The sequence below is a fragment of the Phodopus roborovskii genome, unplaced genomic scaffold (assembly GCF_943737965.1).
Source record: "Phodopus roborovskii unplaced genomic scaffold, PHOROB, whole genome shotgun sequence".
Lineage (NCBI taxonomy): Eukaryota > Metazoa > Chordata > Mammalia > Rodentia > Cricetidae > Phodopus > Phodopus roborovskii.
In genome coordinates, this window is record NW_026126517.1 from 39437217 (window position 1) to 39462346 (window position 25130).

The following is a 25130-nucleotide window of genomic DNA, read 5'->3' on the forward strand; positions in this document are numbered from 1 at the left end:
TCTCTCTTCCTCCCCCTCCCACCACCCCAGGAACTCATAATCCTTCTGCCTCAGTCTCTGAGTACTGGGCCTGTAGGTGTCCACTACTGTGCCTAGTTAATTTATTCATTTGTAAAAACTAAGCATGGATTCTAATTTATCTTTGTTTTATGAGTTGTGGTCATTACCTATTAGCTTGTTTGTAGTGGACTTTACTCTTTATTATTTCAGTAATGTTCAAGCTGACTCCTGTGTGTCCTTCTGCTATAAGGCCACAGCATCTGGAGAGTGCTTCTTTGCAATCTCTTCCTGAGATTGCACTTCTTCCTGAAGACCAACTGTTTCTCCAAGAAGGCTTGATTACTTTTAGTAGATAATGGTTTATAAAAACCAAGATAGAGCAACAGGTTTGCTCTTTGAAATACTGTCTTTGCCTTTAGGCCTTGTCAGGAAACAGAGGTAGGGAACACACACACACACACACACACACACACACACAGACAGACACACAAATACACACACACACTACTGAAAGGTAATTTTTTAAAATTATGTTTTTCAAGGTGGTGGGGGTCAAACCCAGGTCCTCATACATGCTAGACAAACACTCTACCACCAAGTTATAACCCCAGGCTAGAAATATGTTTTTAATAGATTATCAGGAGGAAAATTACAGAATGTTGCAGCAGACTGAGCCCACTCCCATCCTTGGAAAGATAATATATAATCAAAACCAAGCAGGAGATTCTTTGTGGTCTGTGGAAATGAAAGTGAGATAGGATGGATTAGAGGGGTCTGCACTGGGGTGGCCAAAGCCAGCCGACCATGGGGAGGAGCAAGGCCACCATGTGTCCTGCCAACAGGTGACAACAAGGGCTGAGGAGATGGCTCATATAGAGAAGTGGACCTGAGTTCAACCCCCAAACTCACATAAAATCAAACAACAACACCAAGTGTGATGGCGTGTTGTTTGTGATCTCAGAGCTGGGGAAGTGGAGTCAGGTGGATCCCAGGTCCTCTCTAGACAGTCTACTTGGTGAGCTCAGGTAAGTGAGTGAATTCTCATCTTTAAAAAAAAGAAGAAGAAAAATTTGATAGGTGGATAGTATTAGAGGAATAATACCTGTGGTCCTCGGACCTCCATATGCATCTGTACACATGTGACTTGTTCTTGCACACATGTAGTACCTACACACACACAAACACACAGTAGCAAGGGGCACTGACAAGGCCATTCAGTAGGAGCAGGCAGCCTGCCCACTTGGCATTCTCTGTCACCCTTGGGTGTACATCTTGGGGTTACATACTCACAATAAGGAGAAAGGGTATGTGCTGAACAGCTGTTAAACTCTGGGAAGAATGAGAAACATCCAAGCCTGAGAGAGCAGCTGCTATGTACCTGCTGAGCAGTGGCCCTGCCTCTCAAAATAGGAGCACAAGTTCTAGAGGCTGCATGGTGTCTCCTTCCACAGAGGCTGCACGGCCAACGGCAGCTGTCAGCCCACAAGACTGCAGAGATACACACACATACAAACACACACACACACACACACACACACACATACACACCACTGAGGCCATAGCTCATTTGATGGAGTGCAGTCCTAGTATACACAAGCCCTATGTTCAGTACTCAGAACTGCAGAAGACGGGTGTGGTGGTGCACACCTGTAATCCAAGCACTTGAAAGGAGGGGGTGAGAGGATCCATTGTAAAACACTTGTCAGACCCTGAGTCAGGAAAACAAACAAGCAAAAAAAAAGGAAAAAAGAAAGAAATGCACACACCTGCATGTGGACCACTGTGTGCAGGAGGAGACAAAAGGGCTGAGCAAAGAGACCAAGGGATCCACAGCGAGGAAGGAAGGTTTCTTAGATATAGAACAAGGCTAGAAGTATGAGTTCTCAGGGCAATCAGAGGGCTTCATTCATGAGACAGAAATGACTGGCTACAACTGAACAACCAAGACGTTGATAATGAAAGGTAAAATTGTTAAAATAAAGGAAGGAAGATGGCAGGATGAACACAGTTAAAGAGTAAATTAGGGAAACAGAAGATGGGTTCTAGGAATTCTTCAGGATGGAGAAAAAATTTAGTGGCCAGGCAGTTGTAGATGCTTCTGTTCCACATGGTCCCACAGCTGATTAACCCCAAATAAACACACAGAGACTTATATTAATTGTCAACTGTTTAGCCAAGAGCTCAGATTTCTTACTGGCTAGCTCTCTCTTAATTATTAATCCATAACTGTCAATCTATGTAGTTCTACATGACCTTATCTTACCATGCCCTGAGCATTCTATCTTCCCAGTAGCTACATGGAGTCTCCTCTCTGCATCTTCTCCCCAGAATTCTCCTCCTCTGGTAGTCCTGCCTATACTTCCTGCCTGGCTACTGGTCAATCAGTGTTTTATTCATCAATCAATAAGAGAAATATATATATACAGAAGGACATTCCCCATCAGGCAGTGATGGCACACACATCTAATCCCAGCACTCAGGAGGCAGAGGTAGGTGGATCTCTGTGAGTTCGAGGCCAGCCATAGCTAAACAGAGAAACCCTGTCTCAAAAAAACAAAAAATAAAAATAAAAATCATGTGGAGATGTGAGGGAATCAACTCAGAATGGACCACATTCATAGAATGAGTAAGAGAATTTGGGGTGGTGATAGTATATGGAAGGCCATAATTAAAAATAATGATTGCCCAAGCTGGTCTTGAACTTGCATTTCACCATGAGCCTAAATAAGAGTAAGCCTGAATAGCTGTGATTTTAGGTGTGCCCCACCATACCTGGCACAATAAGATTTTTTTTGTGTGTGTGTCAGGCAGTGGTGGTGCATAGCTTTAATACCAGAACTCGGGAGGCAGAGGCAGGCAGATCTCTGAGTTTGAGGCCAGCCTGGTCTACATAGTGAGTTCCAAGCCAGCCAATGCTACATTGAGCAATCCTGTCTCCCCAAAAAACTGAGGGTGAGGTCTGGCTCTACTTCCTGAGTGCTGGGATTAAAGTCATGTGCTACCCCACCCAGTTAAGACAACTTATTTAACCCACATCTAAGCTAAGTATGTAACTCAGTGGAAGAGTGCTTGGTTATCATGTTTAAGCCCTGTGCTTGATCCTCAGTATTGCAAAATCCCTTGACTCAATCTAGTGTGTCTGCCTGAAGGACACCTAGAATAAAGACAAAAGTCCAGTCTTCAAGAGGAATAAAATCAAATTTACCTGCTATGAAATAATTACCTCCAGCATCAGCTCAGTACCCCCAAAATGCTTAAAATGCTAAAAGCACTGATAGAGTCAAGCATGGTGAATCATACCTACAATACCAGCACTCAGGAGGCTGAGGCAGGAGGATTGCTTCAAGTTAGTTCCAGCCCAGCATGAGTGAGACCCTGCTTCAAAAGGCAACAAACAAACAAAATCTATGTTGAACAAAGGATGTAAGAAACTTTACTTTTATACAAATAAGAATTTCCTGAAAAGGAAATTATAGAACCATCCTTGATTTTTAAAAGCTTCATATTAATATATTTGCCTTAATCAGGTAAGGACAGAAATACTAATAAATTCTTTAAGAATAATATTTGCATACATGAATAAGAATGAATGTTCAGGGGCTGGGGAGATGGGAAGCAGTTAAGAACACTTGCTACTCTTGAAGAAGACCTGGGTTTGGTTCCCAGCATCCACATCTTGCAGCTCACAGCCACCTGTAACTCTTGCACCAGAAGAGCCAAAACAAGAGCCTCTGGGGGCATCTCTCTGTCTCTGTCTCTGTCTCTCTCTCTCTCTCTCTCTTTCTCTCTCTCTCTCTCTCTCTCTCTCTCTCACACACACACACACAGAGAGAGACACAGACACAATTTTTTTTTGAAGAAAATGAGTACTAATAAGCACATGGAAAGAGTTCATGTCACTGGTAATTTGGGAAATGCAAATCAAAGCCAGAAGACACCTCCTCAAAGCCTCTGGGCCAGCTATTATTTTTTTTTAAGTCAGACAATAATAGGTATTGGCAAGGATGTAAAGAAGCTGGAAACATCGTGCATGGCTGCTGGGATTCTGAAATGGTGCAGCCACTTTGGAAACAGTTTGGCCATTGCTCAAGATGCTAAGCATTGAATTACTAAGTTAGTATATGATCCAGTCATTCCACTGCTGGTACACATCCAAGAAAATGGAAAACATATGTTCAAACAAAAAAAAATCTGTATATAAACCTTCATTGCAGCAGCATTCTAGCAGTTGGAACAGGAAAACAACGCAAGTGTCCATCAACTGACAAATGAATTAAAAAAATCATATGACAGTCTGTTATTCAGTCATAAAGGGAATGAAGTGTGAATACATGGTAAGACATGCATAAACTTGAAAAGAACATAGCAGTAGAAGTCAGACACAATATGCTACATATGGTCCTGTTTATATGTGATTTTCCCAGAAGGCAAAAATCTACAGGCAGGGCAAGTAGAATAATAGTTGTCGATATCTGTAGGGAAGGGGCCAGGGAATAGCTTCAGGATTTCATTTGTGGGTGATGAAGATTTTTTTTTTTTTTTGAAACCGGGGCAGAAGAGATGAGTTAGCAGTTAAGAGGGCTTCCTGATTTTACAGAAAACTTGAGCTTAGTTCCCAGCACCCCCAACAGGTGGCTTATAACCACCTGAATTCAGGCTCCAGAGGATCTGATGTCTGATGACCTTTTCTGGTCTCTGTCAGTACTGTATGCATGTTTTCTCTGTTTCTGTCTCTTGCCTGCCTTCCTTTCCCCCTCCCCCTTTCTCCTTCTATCTTTCTCTGTGTTTCTCTCTGTTTCTCCCTCTTCCCTCCTTCTCTCCCTCCCCTCTCCCTATCTCTCTCTCTTCCCTTTCTCCCCCTCTTTGTCTTTGTCTCTGTCTCTCTCCCCCTGTGGTGGTTTGGAAAAAAATGGCCTCCAAGGGAATGGCACTATTAGGAGGTGTGACCTTGTTGGAGGAAGTGTGTCACTGTGGAGGCTGTCTTTGAGGTCTCATATATGCTCAAGCCATGCCCAGTGAGATAGTTTACTTCCTGTTGCCTTGTGATGAAAATGAAGGCTCCTCAGCTCTAGCGCTGTCTGCCTGCATGCTGCCATGTCCCACCATCAAGATAATAGACTAAACCTCTGAAACTGTAAGCCACCCCATGAAATGTTTTCCTTATAAGAGTCCCTGTGGTCATGGTATGTCTTCACAGAAATAGAAACCTTAACTAAGACAGTTCCCCCTTTCTGTCTTTTTCTCTCTATCTGTCTATTTCTCTCTCTGTGTCTCTCTCATACACAACACACACACACACACACACACACACACACACACACACAGAGAGTGTGTCAAACAACCCAGAGAGGCATTGGGAGCTGAAGACTGAAGTCAACATGTAGTTAAGACCCTGAGGTCTCTAAAAGCTGTAGGGAAGGATCTCCCCTCTTGCTAGCATCAGGTAATGGCCAGTCATCCTTGGTGTTCCTTGGTTATGATGTGTCTCTCTAGCCAAAGTGGAAGTATCAAAAGTTCAAGTTCATCCTCAGCTACACAATGATACACAATTAAGTGCCAAGGAAATAGAACTACCCATCAACAAATGGGCTAATGAATGAACAGACAGTTTCTGAAGAAGAAACACAAATAGCAAGTATCTATTTTTTTTTTTAAGTATTCAGCATCCCTAGTCATCAGGGAACTGTAATTAAAATTACTTTAGATATCTCCTACCCCAGTCAGAATGGCAATTACCAAGAAATCTGACTGCAAATGTTGGGGACGTGGAGAACAGGAGCCCTTATTTACTGCTGGTGGCTGTGCAAATCAGTTTGAAGTTCCAAAATAAATAAATAAATAAATAAATAAATAAATAAATAAATAACTACCATATGACCCAGCTACACCATTCCTGGGCAGGGACCCAAAGAACTCCATACTCTACTGTAGAGACATTTGCATATCCATGTTTATTGCTGCTCTATTTGTAAAAGCCAGGAAATGAACCAACCTATAAGCTGTCAATAGATGAATGGATAATGAGAGTGTGCTACATATACAAAAACAGAATATTATTCAAGTGTAAAGAAAAATAAAATTTACAGGAAAATGGATGGATTTAGAAAGTATAATATAGAGTAAAGTCACCAAAAATCAGAAAGAAAACACTTTCCTCCTCGTATTGAGACCCAGGCCTATAATGGGTATATGAATATGCACAAATATCTGTAAACAGTTGCCATGACAGTTAGAAATAGCAGAAATGACAAAAAAGAGAGGACAGAACAAAAGGACTCATAAGCCATTAAAGAGAATATAAAGTTAATTGTTTTTCTAGTTTCAACTCTGTCATAGTTTTTTTTCCTTTTTTGTGGTGGATAAGTGCATACATAAAAAGTCATTGTTAGTGAAAGTATAAAACCCAAAGCCAAACTCCAGTGCTTCAGAACAGCTGCTCTACCCAGATGGACGTTCTCTGGGAGGTACAAAGTTTGGGATGGGGGCAAGTGTTTAAGTGGCTACCTTACCCTAGCTGTTTGATGTTTTTTATTTATGAATTTATTGTAACAAAGTAGTTTTTTACAAATCATCAAGTGTTAGGATGGTGAATGATAATCATTATTATTCTTTGACGGGGGTGGTTGTGCACAGTATAACCAGAGCACTTGGGTGGGTGGAAGCAGGGAGATTTCAAGTTTGAAGCCAACCTGGACTGCACAGCATATAACTGGCTCATAGTGGGGTGGGGGTGAAGAGTCGTTTCTTAATTTTAAAGACAAATTCAATGGGTTTTCTTTTTCATGGTTCATTAGATGAAATAAGAGAGGGCAAAGTAACATTGCACAGAGGTACAAGACAATCAGACTACAAAGTGCCGATTCCAAGAAACTTTCAAGGTATGAAGAACTTCTGGCAATATCATGCTAAGATTCTAGGAAACAGCCAGTTCGTCAGAAGTCCTATTTCCAGACCTGTGGCTTGTATGTAGTTCTAGAATGTGCATGGAAGTCATTCCTAAGCCAGAGTGGCTCAAAGTCGGCTCTCCTCCCCACATCCTCTTCTTGTTCAGCAGCAGATCTGAAGGCCATGAGTTGAATGTGGCCACATCACAGGATGGGAGGTCTGACTTCACCACCTGAAGGAGACATGCCTTCGGGAGGCCTTAAGGAGGCAGTCACTTTAGACTTCATGCAACCAGCAACCCTTGTCTATTTAACCACTGAGATTCTGAAGCTGTTACATTGTGCATATATCAGTTAACACAATATACCAGTAGATATGTTTCCATTCATGTTCATAGCAAGAATGGAAAGTCTACTGTGCCTTCTCCTTCTTCATCATTCTCAACATTATGCAACTAAAGCAGAGCTGGCCAGTGAGATGGTTCAGTAGGTTAAGGCACTTGCTGCCAAGTCTGAATGTTTGGATTTAATTCCTAGAATCCACAGGTGGAAGGAAAGAACTAAGTCCTTCAAGTTGTCCTCTGATCACCATACGTGTGCCATGCCATTCACACACACGGGGTAGGGGGCATGAACACAGAGAAAGTGAGTATGTGTAAATAAATGTAATAAAATGTTTTAGGGACATGGATATTATAATTGAATAGACAAAGCACTAATCACATGCAGGGGACATCAGGATGTTTCACCTAGGAGACTTTAAGAATCAATGAATGGGCCAGGCATCAATCTCAACACTCAAGAGGCAGAGGCAGAGGCAGATGGATCTCTGTGAGTTTGAGGCCAGCCTGGTTTACATGGTGAGTTCTAGGACAGCCAGAGCTACATAATGAGACAGTGTCTCCAAAACAAAAACAGTCAATGAATGGACTATTGAAATTAATAGGACCAACATGCCAAAATTGACAGCTTTCCTATGCGTAAGCACAATCAGAAAATATAGTAGGGAAAAGAGTGACCAGAACTGTCAGATGTTTAGGTCTAAGCCCCCGAGAAAGATAAACAGGATCGCTATAGAGGTGACATAGAAACTTAACTAAAGCATTCTTTAAAAAACATAATAAATGGGTGTGCTGAATCTTGGAAAGAAAAAACACTCAATTATCAGTACATTTCTCAAAATATGAGCTCCAATTGAATGTAATTACAATCAAACTATCCAAAAGACTTTCCACAGATGTTCTTAAATAGATTCACATGGAAGGACAAAAATGCATGGGAAGAAACCAGTCAAGGATACAAGAAAAAGGAGAGTGTCATTGTGATGAAAAGTAGTGTGTGCATTAGAAAAGGGAAGGAGATACACAGAAAAGAGTAAAGGGTCATAAAAGTGATTCGAGTGTGGGCAGGGAATTGATATATAATAAGAATGGCTAAATGGAAGAGGGCTGAGTGTGTAACTCAGTGGTAGAGCTCTGGTCTAGCATGTGCAAGACCCTTGGTTCTTGTTTCTTGGTTTTGTTTTTTGGAAAACAAAAAGTCAATGAAATAAAGACAGAAAGATTCTTAAAATCATTACTGAAGGGTCTAGAGAGATGGCTCAGAAGTTAAGAGCACTTGCTGCCCTTGCAGAGGGCTCAGGAATGGGTGTCTGCTCTGTAATTCTAGGGGGACAAAGACAGGCAGATCCCCAGAGATAATATAAATGTCAAAATAAACGAGTTGGGGAAAAAAAGAAAAAAAAACAGCTGAGAAAACACATTATACCACTATACAAAAATGAATGTACATTTATTCAGTATTATTTTATGAATTTCCTTTCAGTATCCATAAATATGATTGGTCTAACTAAATGAAAAAGCTAGGCAATAGCTCAGTCAGTAAAACGCTTGCTGAGTTCAAGCCCAAGAACCCACAGTATTAGTTACTTTTCTATTGCTATGACAAAACACCATGGCCAAGGCAATTCACAGGGACAGAGTTTCAGGCGTTTCAGAGGGATAGAGTCCATGATGGCCAAGCCAAAGGTATGGTGCCAGAAAGAGCTAAGAGCCTGCACCTTGATCTGCAAGCAGGAGGTAGAGAGAGACTAGAAATGGCATGAGTCTTTTGAAACCCTAAAGCTAGCACCCATCCCCCAGCAACAGTGCTGTGAGTTCATGAGTGCAGGGGTCCTATCATGCATGTTCAGAAGACATGGCTCCACTCACATCTTCCCTTTCTCCCTGATGTTGCTTCTTACAATCATTCTGCCCTCTCTTCCAAAATGGTGTGTGTGTGAGAGAGAGAGGGGGGAGGGAGGGGGAAAGAGAGAGAGAGAGTCCATCCATGGCTGAGCACACCACTAACATTTATTCTCTGCACTTTGTGAATTTCTGTTAACCACCATTCACTGAACAAAGAAACTTCTTGCCTGGTGTTGGTGGTGCACGCCTTTAATCACAGCACTTGGGAGGCAGAGTTCAAGGCTAACCTGGTCTATAAAGCGAGTTCTAGGACAACCTCCAAAGCAATACAGAGAAACCCTGTCTTGGAAAACAAAAACAAAGGAAAAAAGAAAGGAAGGAAGGAAGGAAGGAAGAAAGAAAGAAACTTCTCTAATGAGGTCTAAGTGCTGCACTAATATCATATCTGGGTAGAAAGATGTAAATTTGGAGGGCCATTCAATAGTAAAGCTCATTTAGCAGAATAAGTAGTATGTTCATCCTATGCCAATGAGTTCCCCATCCATGAATTCTTGGCCAGATTTGCAGTATAGGCATGTGTTTCCTCCTATAGGAGGACCTTACACATAGTCAGAAAGCAATTCGTTACCCCTATAACATTAGCGCCACTACTATACTCATGGGCATGTCTTGCCACAGTGGTCATTGTAGTTCACCCTGGGTAAGACTGATGATGGCATCTTCCCCCATAGAGACCTTGAGAGCACCTTCTCCTGCTGTGAAAGCTAGCAAGCAGTGAGGAAGCTTCCTGGTCAGCAGCAACTTGATTATTCTATGTGCTGTGATCAATATGTGTGGTATCTCCTGCAATAGGGTATTACCATCAAGTTTTGGGAGGTTTCAAGTAGATTTTTAACTTTAATATTCTCTTCTTCTTTTTTTCTTTTTTCTTTCTTTTTTTTTTTCCCCCTTCAAGACAGGGTTTCTCTGTCTAACAGTCCTGGCTGTCCTGGAACTCACAGAGATCTTTCTGCCTCTGTCTCCTGAGTGCTGGGTCTAAAGGCATTCACCACCATACCCAATTTCCTTTTTTATTTTTTTATTTTATGTGCATTGGTGTTTTGTCTGCATATTTGTCTGTGTGAGGAGGTCCCTGGAACTGAAGTTACAGACAGTTGTAAGCTGTTACATGGGTACTTGGAATCGAACTCAGCACCCTTTGGAAGAACCACCAGTGCTCTTTACCTCTGAGCCATCTCTTCAGCCCCCAACTTTAATATTCTTTTAAAAATTATTAAATATATTTGTATGTTGTGGGGGGAGGGTTGATTTTCACGCCACATGTGTGGAAGCCAGAGGACAACTTTCTGCCATCAGTTCTCTCCTTCTACCATGCAGATTCCAGGGATCAAACTTGGCCTTCCATGTTTGGTGACAAGCACCTTTATCCACTAAGCCCTCTCACTGGCCCGAACAATAATGCTCTAATATTAGTCTAAGCTATACATTACTCATTAGGTTATTTTTAAAATTACAATATTAAGTATTCAGTTCAGGGGAAAAAAGACTAAAAGGAAATGTCTCTAAAGTTACACTTATGGATGATCTTATTGTCCCTGTGTTTTGTTTTTTCCTTTCATTTTCTGTTCTTTGCATGTTTCTAAATTGACTCTCACTTTACAATTAGCCATGAAAAATGAAGCAAAAATAATGAGGGTTTTTTTTTAAACTCACTGTCAAATTCAGTCTTGAAAACCAGTATGCTTACCCCCTGCCCCCAGGAGGCCCTGACATTTAGAAACAATAAAAAAACAAAACAAAAAACCCTCCAAACCCACTCTGAAGCACCATTTAATCCTATTACTCCCTGGTCCTCTTGCAAACTAGGGGATGATCCCTCTGCCTCTTTAGAATAAATCTCCCAAGGTCACGGGGCTGCCAGTTACAGAGGGCTGAGATTCCCAGGCCTGTGCTCCACCCCTGCGCCATCTGGCACCCCTGAATTTGATCTAAGCAACAGGGCTGGAGCCAGCCAAACATTCAACCACTCAAAACCATCTCCTTCATTGAAGATATTTCTCTCTTTAGGGACAGCACACCCCACCAATCCATTGCCCCACTCCAGGCCTCAGTTTCCTCTTCAAAAGAAGGGGTTGTCCTGCCCCAGCTGGGGAGTTCCTGGCCTAGTCTGTTCTTGCCCTGCTTCCTCCAGGACCCTGCTGCTTCTTGCTTGCTCTTGGACACCCACTGGAAGGCCCTTCCTAAGACTGCCATAGATTCACTTGCTGGGTACTATTGAGCAAGTCGGTAGCAATAAGCAACCCAGCCCCTCTCCCTCCCCCCGCAGATGGACAAACGGAGATCCAGAGCACTTTCATGCACTGCAGACGAGGACCAGCGAATGCATGATGTTTGCTTTGCATATTGGGTTCTGGGTAAGATTTCCTTTGAAACAAGAGTCTGAAAGCCACATAGACCAGGAGACTTTCCCTAGTCCCCTGCCCAGGGCTGACATTCTATTTCTGTGAGCAGTGACAGAACCCTGAGTACTGAGCTGAAAGGATGGGAAAGAATTCCTCTATGTTGGCGCTCCCGCCCCTCTCTCCCCTGGAGGCTGAGCTGCTGGGATCAAAGGGGCTGAAGTGGGTGCCACTCCATGGAATTAAGATCTGAGATGTCGGGTAAACCCAGCCGGCACTTCTGGGTCCTCCTCCCACCTCCGGTCACCTAGGCAACCGGGAGGGGCCTTGGGAGCCTGTTCCTCTGTCCCCGCCCCTCACCACCCACTCAGACGCCCAAGCTCACGTTCCTATCCCTAGGACTCTGCCCACAGCTTTTCTAAATCTCAGCTTCTCGAGAGTTCCATCCCCTCAGCTCCCTTTTCTGAACATGGAAAACAGATTTCAAGCCGAGGGGCCCCGACTCGCTAAAATGACCCCAGTTTGCATGAAGAATTTGCCTGTCTTCCTGGCAGGAGCGACAGGCAATGGGTCTGATCTCGAAGGAACAGCATGTCCAGAGCTCTGAGAGATCTAAGACAAGGTTTCTGCTGGAAAGTCAGAGGGCAGTCAGCCTGCACTGGGTCACCGGGCCTTCGAGAACACCCCACCCAGCAAGGCGGCAGGACAGAAGGCAGGCAGAGAGCGGGTGGCCTGATAAGGGCGAGGAGTTTCTCCTCTCAGAGGCCAGGGCCAAAAGATCCTGGGTATTACTTTTCTGGAAAAAAAAAATTATTCAAGGTTTATTTTAGTTTTAAATATGTGTGCGCGCTCACGAGTGAGTACAGGTGCAGAGGAAGCTTTAGGTCCCTGAAGCTGGAGCTGCAGGCGGTTGAGAGACTCCTAATGTGGGTCTCTGCAAGAACGGTTCTCACACCTAATCACTGAGCCATCCATTCCTCCAGAGGCAGGGTCTCTATGTGTTTCAGGCTGGCCTCCAACTCATCAAGTAGCTGAAGATGATCTTAAACTTCCCAACCCCTTGCGGCCCAAGAACTAAGAAAACAAGCATGAGCCACCATGGCTAGTTTTATGTGGTGCTGGGGATTAAACCCAGTGGCCCTGTGCAAGCTGGGCAAGTGCTCTACCAACTAAACTACATTCCTGGTCCCTGCTGAGTTATTTCTGCCACCAGGTAACCTGAGTATAAAGAACAGGAAGAGGTCCGTATGGGTCTTTGTAAAGAGGTCTTGCTAGATCAGTACCTGAAAATTATGCTGAACGTTTGAGGTAAAGTTTGGAGATTGAGTTGACCCGGTCAATCCTTGAAATAATCCATTAAGAGGCAGCCTGGGCCAGATGGCTCCCACCTGTAATCCCAGCACTGGAGAGACTACCGCAAGGGAACTGCTAGGAGGCTGAGGCTTCCCTGGGTTGAGTGAACTTTTTGCTTTGTTTGTGTTGTTTTTGATACAAGGTCTCACAAGTGTAGCCAAGGCTGGCCTGGAATTTAGAACAATCCTTAACCCCCTGAATGCTGTGATTACAGCCACCAATCCTGGCTCTGAAGAGGAAATCCAGAGAACAATTATGGTTTCATTTCTGTTGCTGTGATTAAAAAATGACCAGAACTAAAGAGCAACACAGGGGAGAAAGGGTTTGTTTGACTTAGAATTCTAGGTTATTCTCCATTATTGTGCAGCAGTCGCAGAGGCAGAAGCTAGAGAGAGCTGTTCAAATTCCATTCACCATAAGAACAGAAAGAAATGGATACACCCATGCTGCCTGGTTGCTTTCAGCAAACTTTCTTCATCTTCTGCACTTCAGAGCCTAGGCTAAGGCATGCTGCCGCTGCCCTGGACTGGGCTGTAGCTCAGTTAAGAGTGCTTGCTTGGCATGGGCAAAGCTTAGGTTTAAGCCACAGAACTATCTAAAACTCTGTATGGTAACTCACACTTGTAATCCCAGCCCTTGTGAGGTGGAGGCAAGAGGATCAGAAGTTGACTATACATCAAATCAAGGGCAGCCAGAGCTAAAAAGAAAAAAAAAAAACAACTCAGTATTGCTGTCATTGGGGAAATGTAATCCACAGTTACAGTAAGAAACAATTTCACACCCATTTTAAAAAGAAAATGACAATATTGTTGAGGGTATGGAGAACCTGGAGGCCTCATTCATTGCTGGTTGGACTGTACAATAGTGCAGCTACTATAGAAAGCATTTGCTAATTCCTCAATACTAGACTATTGTCCAACCATAGAAAGAAACGCACTGAGATTTTTAACATGGCACGATTTGAAGACATCACACAAGGAAAGGAAAGCAGACCCACAAGGCCGTTTATGTGTTTAGGTTAGTTAACTCATAAAAATTAGTAGAGGCAGGGGAGGCGGCTCTGGCTGCTCTGGCAGAGAACTTGACTAGGTTCCCAGTGCCCACACAGTGGCTCAAAAGCATCTTAAGTCTAGTTCTGGGGATGCAACGGCCTCCTCTGGCTGCCACAGGCACTGACTGCATGCGGTGCACACATATACATGTAAGCAAGCACTCATACATGTAAAATAAAAACAGATCTTTAAAAAATAGAATGTAGGTGAGTACTTTTCAGGAGTCAAGGAGAGGGTGTGGGGAAGGCTCTGCTTAATGGCTTTAACATTTTCTACAGAGCTGGTTGAAATATTCTGGGGCTAGATAGAGATAAATATTACACAACATAGTATAGATGGAGGTACCTAATGGTGACATTTATATTATGTGTGTACTTTTACTACAATAAAAATATGTTGTGAAGGCAGGCAGTGGTGGCACTCACCTTTAATCCCAGCATTTGGGAGACAGAGGCAGGAAGATCTCTGTGAATTCAAGGCCAGCCTGGTCTATAGAGCTAGTTCCAGAACAGTCAGGGATACACAAAGAAACCCTGTCTTCAAAAACCAAAAGCCATATACATACATACATACATACATACATCAGGAATATTTCAAGTTCAAGGCCAGACTGGGTTACATAGTAAGACCTTGCCTTGTAACGACCCCCCTTGCACAATGAATTATTTTTCAAAAGAACAATAACTCTTCAAAATTTATTCTCCTCTCTCAAAAAAAAAAGATTTTGTTTTAGTGGCAGAATTGCTTTTATTTAAGTAAAGGTTTAAGCAGAAACTTCATCTTGAAAAAGGTAAAAGTGGAAGCAAGAGACATTGTATGTTCCCTTTCCTGCATCTGAGAGTCCCTAAGATAATAGATAGTTTCGTTTTTTTAAGGTATCTTTTGAATTATGTGTGAGGGAGTGGTCTGTGTACATGTGTGGATGGCCATGGCATCCAGAAGGCTTCAGAGCCCCTGGAGCTGGAGCCACACACAGACAGTTGTGAGCTGCCAGGCAATGGCCAGTGCTGGGAACAGCCTTGGGGCCTTTGCAAGAGCAGCAAGTGCCCACTTTGTTTGTTATCTGTGGCTGTGATAAACACTGTAACTAAAGGCAACCTGGGGAGGAGAGAGTTTATTTAGCTTGCATATCCCAGATCACAGTTCATCACTAGAGGAAGTTGAGGCAGGAACTGAAATAGAAAGGTGCTTACTGTCTCACCACAGCCTTTTCTCCCTCCCTCCCTCCCTCCCTTCCTCCCTTCTTCCTTTTCTTTTATTTGGGAGGGGGGTGATTTTTAAGACAGGGTCTCTCTCTATGTAGCTATGGCTGTGCTGGAACTCACTCTGTAGACCAGGATGGCCTCCAACTCAGATCTACCTGCCTCTGTCTCCTGAGTGGCAGAATCAAAGGTGTGTGCTGCCACACCCACCTTGCCTGCTTTCTTATACAACCAGGACCTGCCCAGGGGTGGCATCACCCACAGTGGGCTGGACCCTTCCACATCAATCACTAATCAGGAACATGTCCCCCAGACTGGTCTGCCCTACAGGCCCATCTGATGGAAACATTTTCTCAGTTGTCTCTTCTTGGGAAACTCTAGTGTGTGTCAAGTTGGAGGGGAAAACACAAAAACAAAACAAAATAAAACCGAACCTTAACCAAAGCATGTTCTTAGCTGCTGAGCCATCTACCCAGTTCCCTGTATAGTTTCCGGAGTGACTAGCCCAGACCTTCTGGATCCGTCATGCTCAGGCTTCAGGTCTTGGAGGAATGCTTGGATGGACTATTCACCTGTTGGAATGGCTATCTAGGTTGGTGGTCCCAACAGAACTTCAGAGATCTTTGTGGGATTCTGTGCAGAGCCTGCTGAGCTCAGCACTAAGTGTCATTCTTTGAAATGATGGCCAAAGCCAAGGAAGATGGCTCCGTGGGTGAAGGCACTTGCTTGCCACCAAGCCTGGAAACTTAGTTCAATCCCCAGGACCATATGCTCAGGCTGGCCGGTGTGAATTATCCTCTGACACAAACTCTGGTATGTGGGTGTGTATGAGTGCATTCACAAACAGTAAATTTAAAACATAACAAAAGAAAAAAAAAACAAAACAACAAAAAGAGAAGAACAATAATTAAATGATCCAGTGAGAAACCTCCAGGGGATGCCTGGGGTGGGCGTGGAGGTAGGTGTGGTATTTAAGAGTTGCGGACTCTGAGTCAATCTGCCTGGCTTTGCCTGCTGGACTCAAGCTTAATAGCTACTTTCTAGAGTTCTGAAACTGCACATCAGGGATTAATAACACTACATCTGGCATGGTGGTGCTGTGAGGGTTAGACGTGTTAATTGGTATAAAGAGCTTAGAACAATGCCTGGCACAAAAGAGCCCTCAATAATTCATCTTACATTTATCCTAAAATGACAGGGGGCTCATCCATCATTTGACTTGGTGCAGTGAAACTTATGGTGGATTATCTCTGACTAGAGAGGGTCAAAGAGATAGCCTTTGCTATGACATGCTCTTCACCCTGGTTTCTCCTAATGTTGGTGCAATTCAGGGCCCTTTTACTTTTGTATTTGTGTGTGTGTGTGTGTGTGTGTGTGTGTGTGTGTGTGTGCGTGTATGTGTGTATGTGTGTGTGTGTGTATGCTCTATGAATTTGGGTGCCCAAAGAAGCCAGAAAGGGGCATTAGATCCCTGGATTTGGAGTTACAGGCCGTTGTGAGGCGCCCAAGGAACCAAACTCTGGTCCTGTAGAAGAGCAGCAAGTACTCTTCAGCTGCGCCATCTCTCCAGCCTCAAAGATGACCAGGACAGCAGCCTCTACCTCCCAAGTGTACGTCATTGCACCCAGCTTATATAGCTCCATTTCCAGCCTGCCCCCTTGCTTCCATTACATTTCTTTGATCAAAGTAAGGTCACCTGCCATACCATGTCTCCTAAAGTTTTGTGTCCTAAAGGACTTGGGGAGCTGCCTTTTCACAGTCTAACTCACTATTGCACTGGACTCTGTTTTCCCTTTTAAACTCTTCAAAGGGAGGGCCATTCCCCTTGTCTTTTTGCAGCACTGCTATTGAACACAGGACCTGTGCCCTGCTAGACAGCTGCTTTGCTGCTGAGCTCCACCTCCGTGCTCTCCTTTCTTCTGTTTCATGTGTTATATGTGTTTTTGTTCACTCTGCCATTTGCCTTCTGACTTTGTTTATGGGCTCTTTGGCCATCCAGAGCTTTAAATGTTTTATGGAGTCACATATATTAATTTCGCTTTATAGCTTCTGGATATCTTCTCTTCTCATTCCCCCGGCCCCATGCTAAACTCTCCATGCACTCCAGGGAGACAGCAGCTGGCAATAGATGCTATCCTTGAACCCAGCTCTGCCTCCCAGGACAGCACCTTGGGTTTTTTTTTTTTTTTCTCAATACAGTATAATAATATCTGGGTCTGAGAAATATTACAATGTCTCATAAGAACAGGAAGAAAGGAAAACACAGAGGTGGGGGACTATCTGGAAGGCTGCAGGAGAATAGATGGGAGCTGTTTGTTGGTGCCAAAGGGTGAGAAAGTAAAGATAAGGAGGGATTCCATGACCTTGAACTGACCATCTGGAATTCCTGCTAGCTGATCCTAAGTAGAAGTTTTAGAGCAACAATGTCTTGGAAATGAACTCCATTTAATTCTCTCCTCCCCCCCACCCCATTTTATTCTTTACAAGCCGTATGAGTAGCTGGGAGGCCATATAATAACCTACTGCCAGACTATAAAGGAAAAGAAAAAAAATGAAAAAATAGGACCTTAGCTCTGTCTCAGATATGTGAATTTTAATATATGTTCCGGACACCAGAGATCAAATATGTAACATATAATGTATATATGAAAATTAGACTACTCTGGTTAGTGTTTGAGTTCATTATTTTCCCTCAGTTTGTTCCTTTTTTTTTTTTTTTTTTTTTTTTTTTTTTTCCTGCTTTTGAGACATATCACTATATAACCCAAGCTGGTCTTGGTTCACCTGCCTCAGCTTCTTAAGTGACAGATACAAGTGTATGCACCACAACTGACATTTCACCTCTCTCTCTCTCTCTCTCTCTCTCTCTCTCTCTGGTTTTGTTTTTTAGATGAGGCCAAACTCACTATATAGTCAAAGTTGACCTTGAACTTCTGATCTTCCTCCACCTGCTGAGTACTTGGATTACAGGCAAGCACAGCCACATCTGGTTTATATGATGCTGGGGAACAAACTCGGTACTTCATGAAAGCTAGGCCTGTACCCTACTAGCTGAGACAAATCACTGCTTTGGGGAGCAGCTCATGGAATGTCACTGTATAGCCAATGGTTCTTGGGTGCGTTTCTTGCATCCATTCCATGGTAGCAGAGTCAAACAGCCAACTTTCCTAGGAAGGAACTCCACCCACCCATTAAGGCCCCAAGAGAGAAATAAACTGGTTTTCAGTGCTGACTCCTTCTGGCAGCATGAACAACTACAAGATTTGACATCTGTCTTCCCTGTTACCCTGAAACTGTTACAGAGGGAAAATGGAAGATGAGACAGTACTTGACGATGATTAGCCAAATGCTATCATTCAGTCAACACTTATCTACACCTTTCCAAACAACAAAAATCATCACTGAATATACGAATCCAAGACACAAGCCAGAGATATGGCTCAGTGAGGAAAGGCACTTGTTGCCAAGCCTGACAACCTAAGATTGCTCCCCAGAACCCACATAATGGAAGTAGAGAACTGATCCTTGCAAGTTATCCTCTGACCTCCACACCCATGCCATGACATGGGTACAACCCCCCCAACACACTCATACACAATAAATAAATACAATGTATGGGGGGGGAACCAACGAATTCAAGAAGCTACCTATTGGAGTCATTTGGTGCCAGGCAGCCCTTAACTAATGCGTGCGGCTCAGGATCAGCATGAACCTTAATGATGTTAAGTTGAATTCTAAAGACTATTCAGTAGATTTTTATTTCTGGTCTGTCAGCACCCTCCACCCCCTTCATTGCATTGACGACAAAAAAAAAAAAAAAAAATCTCCTTGGGCTAACTTGTGGAATATCCATTCGTGGAATCTGCCTTTTCGTGCTGGGTCAGCAGCTATCCCAGACATTTTGGGGATTCTGATTGTACTATGTGCTCCTGGCATTTGTTGCAAGCCTGGAAGTCAGAACATGTGTTTGTGTTGCACACCCATTTTCCTCAATGGCAATGACAAGTCATGGCTTAAACCTGTCATGTCTTCCAGAGGATCCTGTGGGTAAAGGCTTGGTCCCCAGCTTCGAGTGCTATTGAGAGGGGATTAGCTAGGAAGTGATTCTATGTTATTATAAGGTGAGGATTTTATACTTCCCAGCTTCCTCAGGGAATTAGCAATTGCTGAGCACATAGCTGAATAGACTATTAGAAGGTGGAGCCTAGTTGGAGGAACCAGGGCACTGTGGGGGTGTCTCTGAGGAGTTCATCTTCTCTCTGAGCTTCTTGTCTTTTCTGCTTCCTGGCTAACATAAGATCCACAATCTTGCTCCATATTGAGCTCCTATGAGAATGTTCTGCCTCATCTTCTGTCCCAAAGCAGTTCAAAACCATGAGCCAAGATAAATTGTTTCTCTCAGATATTTTGTAACAGCAGCAAATGCAATTAGCTTGGAAACTGTATTTGCAACTGCTGTTGAAAATAGCACCTACAGGGCATCCAAGCCCAAGCTGCTGCTAAAGGCCATGTCTGGGTCCCTGGTCCTGCTGCAGTTGTGATAGATCTGTGTTGATCTCCATGGCCCATGTTACCACAGGGGGCCATAGGAATCATGCATGCTGAAAATCGAGGGCTATGCTGATCTGGCACCACCCTTTGCTGGCCCTGGTGACCTACCCCTCACTGGCCACTGCAGTAGAAGAGCTGGTCCCACCCCTAACCAGTATGGAAGAGCTGGCCAGATGGCATGGATATAGGAGAGCTTGCTTTGCCCTTTGCCTGAGGATAGACCAAATCAGTAGCAACCCAGACCACCCAATATCTACCCCATCTATGACCTGCTGGAGGGTTTGAAGGGACTGACCCTGTGGAACCATAGTCACAGGATCTACATGACAGGGGCAACAGCGGAATATCCAAGAGGGGTTTAGGTGAGGGTCCAGGATTGGTAGTGTACTAGAAGCCAAAGGCCTTGAACCAGACCAACGACTCATTGTAATGAACATTTGCAAGTAAAGCTGGTTGGACAAAAGGGTGTACTGTGTGACACACTGCAGCTTCCAGTGCCACTAAGACAAATGCAGAGGTGTTGAAAAGGAAAGATGGAGGAGCAAACTGGGTGTTTTGTTTTGTTTTTAACTAATTTTTTTTCTTTGGTGGGAACACTATGGGGATGAGGAGCAGATATGGAGGGACTTGGAAATTAACAGGATTGGGGTGCATGATGTGGAAATCTCAAAGAATCAATAAAGGATTATGTTTAAAAAGAAAAGAGGCCAGGCAGCGGTGGTGCATGCCTTTAACCCCAGTACTCGGGAGGCAGAGGCAGGTGGATCTCTGTGAATTCGAGGCCAGCCAGCTCTACAAAGTGAGTTCCAGAGCAGACTCCAAAGCTACAGAGACCAGCCTTGTCTACAGAGTTCCAAGACAGGCTCCAAAGCTCCCAAAAAACCCTGTCTTGAAAAGCAAAACAAACAAACAAACAAACAAAAAGAAAACATAATATAGATGAGATCAGCATATTCAGGGTGGGACGGCCGTAGGCAGAAAACATAATACAACAAAATAAAATTTAAATTTTAGTGAAGGAGCTGGAGAGATGGCTCATTGGTTAAGAGTGTTTGGTGCTCTTCACAAGGAACTGAGTTCAGTTCCCAGCACCCACTCATGTCAGGGAGCCCATAAGCCCTTGTAACTCCTTTTCCAAAGGATCTGACACCCTCTTCTGGCCGCAGAGCATACCTGCACTCACCTGTACATACCCACACACAGGTGTACACATAATTAAAAATACAATTTTTAAAAAACAAGTAAAGAATTTAATGAAAAAATGTCTACTTGAGCAAATATGGAGCATGCAATTGTTAAGAATGAAGTCTCTTGAGCTCACTGACTTCCTGCTATTAGCTAATTAAATGCATGCAAATCAACAAGGTTCTTTGCAACTTGGTGGTTGGGAAGCATAGAACTAAACCCAGCCCTCAGCTCCTGAGCCTCTGTCTAGGAGACTCTCCCACTGTCTCAGCCCATAGGTAGATTTGCTAAAACCCATAATCCTTTGTGAGGCTTGCTGTTCTTCCAGAGGACCAGGGTGTGGTTCCCAGGGTCCACAGTGTGTGGCTCACAGCCACCTGTAACTCCAGCTCCAGGAGATCCATCTGGACTCTGGTACTCAAACTCACAGTGTACATACCCATGTACAGACGTGCACATATATGTGTGAGGCATTTATCTAAATTGTTTATTATCAATAAAATTCAGGAGTCAAATATCAGAGTTAAAACTTGATACATCTGAGAAGTAGCAGGAGAGTGACCAGCTGTCCTTCTCTCTACAATTCCCAGGACAAAGAGAGTGCTAAATCTCCAAATCCCTCTCTTCTCTTCCCTGTGTGTCTTCTCTATCCATACTGCTGGATTCTCTATGGCTAATTCCAGTTAGCTACTTGCTGACTCCGACCCCTGACTCAAGGTTAACTTTATTAACAGTCTTGGTGTGGCACAGTGAGATCAAATATCCTGTGTACATAATTTAAAAGTGAAAATAAATCTTTAAAAGATAATATTTTTGGAAGTGTGTATTGTAATGTTTTTATTCATGGGTAGCCTTTGATTCAGTAGTTATTCTTCTTGTAATTCGTCCTCCAGAAATATCTAAACAGTACAAAACATTGATTTCCAGTGTAAACAACAATAAAAAATTATAGTTAAACTGAATGTATGTCCAAGTGTTGTTGTTGGGGACAGGGTAATATATCCCTGGATGACTTTACATTCTTCATTCTCCCATTTGTGCTCCCCAAGTGCTGGGATTGTACGTGGGCTCTACTACACCTCACTTATTCAGCACCAGGGATCAAACCCAGGTCTTCATAGTGCTAAACAAGCATTCTACCCACCCCCATCCCCACCCAGGTTAAGTACATTTTGCTACAATGTTCTGTAACTAAAGAGGGAGTAAAACTGCTTTCTGTTGCTATGACAAATCCCCAAACTGGGTGATCTGTGAAAAGATGTATTTGGCTGAATGTTCAGAGGACTGTGCGATCCAAGACCATCTTCTTGGCATTTGGGGAGCCTGTCTTGCTGTATTATAGCATGGAGGAAGCCCCACATGGTGTGCTGGCCCAGGTTCCTCTTCCCTTTTTACAAAGTCAGCCTGGGGTCCCACCCTTCCTTCTGACCTTATCTGATCCCAATTACTTCCTTCAAATACCATTAACATATGAATTTAGGGATTACATTTCCAACACAGGACTTTTGTGGAACATACTCACAACATAGGGAGCTAGCTAGTTTACTGACAAAATAAAGAGGGGCCACTCTCAAGCTGGTCCTCCCTCAAAACCTTTTCTCTGCTTTGTATATATGTCTCTATGTAGTTCACGTTTATTTATTTACTCATTGGTCGTGTGTATGTGTGTGTGTGTGTGTGTGTGTGTGCGCGCACACACACACACACACGCTGGAATATGCCACAGAGTGCATCTGGGGTTAGAGGTCAGTTTTCTCCTTCTACTATGGGAGTTCCCAGGATCGAGCTCGGGTCATCAGGTTTATTTATCAGCAAGTGCTGTTATCCACTAATTTGTCTCACCGGTCCCATCAGGACCAGTTTCACACTCCTTTTAGAGCAATAACCCATGAATTCCAATTGTGCTGTCTGTATACCTCTGGATATAGTTCATCCTTTGGGGCATGGTCCACCTATCAGCAGCCACACCCTTAAAAAAAACTGGCTCCCTGGAAGCCATGGCTCCTCAGTTGAGGTGGGGTCTTTTTTCAAATTCTTGTAACTTACTAAAGATCTCAGTGTGCTCTGACTGAGAAGGTTTTGTCCATCAGCATTTATAATTTTAGAAATGAAAGCAGAGATATTTTCAAAATGTGTATTTAGTGAGTTATTAAAATAACTAGTAGAGTCTTTACAACTCAACATAAATCACATCTTTTTAAGTAAAAGTTAACATAAGTTAGTGAGAAGATTGTTGCTATGTCACACTCTTGCAAATGTGTTTTAATGGGTGGCTTCCCAGAAGGTAACTGGATTCTCCAATCTGCTCTGCTCTAGTTTGCTGCAATGTGCTGTTTCGGTTGAAGAAAAGGCAGAAAGTCTAGCTTCACACAGATGATGCACAGCCAGAAAGGGGAGTTATTTTTATATTCCCTTCAGAGTGTTGTGGACACTTCCCCGATTGTTTACCTAAATTGACAGGGGTAGTTTCTCCAAGGTCAGAGACAATGTGGATTCTCGGCTATATCTAGAAAACATTCATGCAGTTTTATTCAAATCTGATTATTTGTCTCCTGCTTTGAAGGAATCTTTGAGACATGCATGTAATCTATGCACTGAACACTGAGTTATAGAGAATTAATATTAAAACACTGTTAAAAATTAAAAAAAAAAATCAGCACTGGGAAGATGGTCCACTCAGTAAAATGCTTGTTGTATCAAAGACCTCAGCTCCACCCTCAGCTCTCCTGAGAAAGGGTTTTTTACAAGAGGGGTTTTTTTTTTTTTAAGTCACATGGTGGGGGGGGGGCTGGAGAGATGGCTCATAACAGCTTTTACTGCTCTTCCAGAAGATTGGGGTTCTGTTCCCAGCACCCACATGTGAATTACCCGTTTGGAACTCATTCCAGGAGCTACAACATACTCTTCTTACCACCAAGGGCAGACATACATGAAGACAAAACAGTCACACACATAAAGTAAAATAAATGAATCTAACGGAAAAACTTCATATGATCCTTGAATCTTAACACTGGGGAGTTAGAGACAGAAGGATCCCTAGAGTTTGCTGGCCAGCCAGTAATCTCCAGGTTCTTAAAAAATAAAAAATAATGTTGGCATCAGTTGAGTTGAGAAACACCCAATGTTGACCTCTGGTTTTCACACACGTATGCACATGCACAAACACAAACCTACATACATATGCACACACACACACACACACACACACTCACACACAATCACATTTGTTAATACCATTACTAATCTTATTGTTTCTATGAACTGGAAGCTATCCTGCTCCACTGGCTAATTAAAGCTTTGAAATTCTAATTTTTTGCTTGAAAGACTGGATTTCCTCATTAGTAATAAGAATTGTCAGTTTTCTCTGCAGTGATAAGCTCATGTTATATTTTCATTATTCTATTTTGAAGGGACAGGATCTCATGTAGTACAGACTAGCCTCAAACTCAATATACAGTGCCTGGAGGATGAGCTTACAATATGGATCCTCCTGCCTCCACCTCTAGCCTAGGATTACAGGCCTCTACCACCATGCCCTGTTTATGCAAGGTTGATGAGGGTAACCCAGGGCATGCTAGGCCGCCAGCACAATACCAACTGAGCTATATCCCCAGCCATGTTATTCTTTTTTTGAGAAAAAAAAATGTTCAAATCTGAACAACCATAGTTTATCAGTCAGTTGTTACTTCAAATAATAAAATATGGTGTTCAGTTTGCAGCCATATTGCACAGGGACCTCTTTTCTGATGGTTCAGAGGATCATGCCCTGGGATACTGCAGGAGGCCTTTGCTGCCCTGCTCATGCCAGTGAATACAATATATTGTTGCAGTGATGGGGATGGATGCCAGGGCTCTGTGCATGTGAGACAGCTCTCTACCCCTAGCTACATCTCTGCCCAGGGTACAGGATCTTAAACACAGAGAGCCCAGAGTTGACATTTAAAAAAAACTTATCATCTACACCACTTATTAAGCACTTGCTGCTTTCTGCTTCTTCCTTCCTTCCTTCCTTTCTTTCTTTCTTCCTTCCTTCCTTCCTTTCTTTCTTTCTTTCTTTCTTTCTTTCTTTCTTTCTTTCTTTCTTTCTTCTTTGTGAGACAGGATATATTGCCCAGACAGGTCTCAAACTCACTATCCTCTTGTCTCAACCTCTTGAGTGCTGAGGTTACATGTCTGTGCCCCAACACCCAGCAAATGCACACCCAAGTGCTAAGAGTGTCAGCAGTAGAAGAGATCAGGTGCTGCCTCCACATAGCTGTTTCATGAATCCTTTACAAAAGTATGCATTTCTTTAGTAATTAAAAACACTAGAGAAAGA